This window comes from Callorhinus ursinus, unplaced genomic scaffold, assembly GCF_003265705.2.
Source record: "Callorhinus ursinus isolate GAN/ISIS: 27379988/994484 unplaced genomic scaffold, GSC_fseal_2.0 scaffold6009, whole genome shotgun sequence".
Classification (NCBI taxonomy): Eukaryota; Metazoa; Chordata; class Mammalia; order Carnivora; family Otariidae; genus Callorhinus; species Callorhinus ursinus.
This window is the reverse complement of record NW_027403059.1, coordinates 1-1373: the sequence shown is the minus strand read 5'-3', so window position 1 is coordinate 1373 and position 1373 is coordinate 1. Positions and strand designations below refer to the sequence as shown.

The following is a 1373-nucleotide window of genomic DNA, read 5'->3' as shown; positions in this document are numbered from 1 at the left end:
TTCAGGAATTAGAACAGAGATATCTTTTTTGGGGGGGGGGGTTTCAGTCTACCCCAGGCATTAACGCCCTGATTCCTCCACCTACAGGCAACGAATTACCTGGTCCTAACTTTAGTCTCCTTCTCTGTAAAACAGGAATAATAACATAAACTTCTTATGTAATACTGAGACTATTTTATGACTTAATATATGTAGGAAACTTATGACAATATCTGGAGCTTAGTCAGAGATAAATGGCAATTAACTGTCATTAGTACAATGCTGGTCAGGGTGCAAAAGAAACTATCCCTTCCCGGGAGCTGCAGGAAGATAAATTGGTTAACATTTGGGGAAGACTAAGACAAGACTTGCCAAAATTGCCATCACACATATGCTTGACTGAGCAATTGTGCTTTTAGAAAGTTCTCTAATATTGCATCTTTCTGAAATGCGGTTATAATTTATTGCAACGTTGTTTATATAAGTAAACGTGGGTGGTGGAGCCAAGGTGGGGTGTTGGTGTGGAAGAAGGCGGAATTAAAGTACACTTTCAGGTGTATGAACTGTTACATTTTTGTAATTGTGAACTTTAGGAAGGTCTTACTCATTTCTGTATGAAACCTTTGACTTTAGATATGTATCACCAGCAGCCAGACTGTCCTGTTTCTAGGGTCTTCCCAGGGGCTTGGTCGAGTCAGCTCGCAATATAAAGACTGGCAGCGGTGGGATTCGAACCCACGCCCCCGAAGAGACTGGAGCCTTAATCCAGCGCCTTAGACCGCTCGGCCACGCTACCACACGGTCGACTCCTCTTCTTCTGGATCTTTTAAGTCTGTGGGCGGGCTCCTCCCCCACTCCCCCCACCTCCCATCCCCGGTTCTTTTCTCCAGTGTTTCTCCGGGACCCCTGCGGTCAGACCCCTTGCAAAATTCGCAGATGGGACTTTCGCCCCGGGGGTCCCGCGAGGCCCCGATTGCGGGGCTCCAGGTCCGTGGATACAAAATCGAGGGCGTCTCCAGACGTGGAGGGGTCCCTGCACCTGCTTCTGGTGAAGTGGCGGACGGAAGCAGCCTGCAAACAGACGTGCTTTCGGGGCGCGCGTCCGCGGTCTGCAGGTGCGGTCCACCGGACGCGGGAGAGCCCCCCGGGGAGTGCCCCCCAACCCACCGTTCTCATCCCAGCCGCCCCACCGACAGCCACGGGGCCGCTGCGAGTCGCTGAGGCTGGCTGGGTCTCACTGTCCTCATTGTAAAGTGGACACGATATAAAAAAACTTGCCCAAAGAAAAGGGGTAGATGATTGATTTTTATCCATTCCTGTAGTGGCTTAAAGAGATTTTCCCAGTAAAGCTTAATATCATTACTCGTATCAGTCAGGAGAATTCACTGAACAAC

The 1373-nt window shown here is 49.6% G+C and overlaps 1 non-coding gene across 1 annotated transcript; it reads right to left on the bottom strand.

Moving 5' to 3' along the window:
- Positions 1–693: 693 nt before the first annotated feature.
- TRNAL-AAG (transfer RNA leucine (anticodon AAG)) lies at positions 694–775 on the bottom strand. The gene has a single exon. It is a non-coding gene; the product is annotated as a tRNA-Leu (tRNA).
- Between the last annotated feature and the right edge of the window lie 598 nt (positions 776–1373).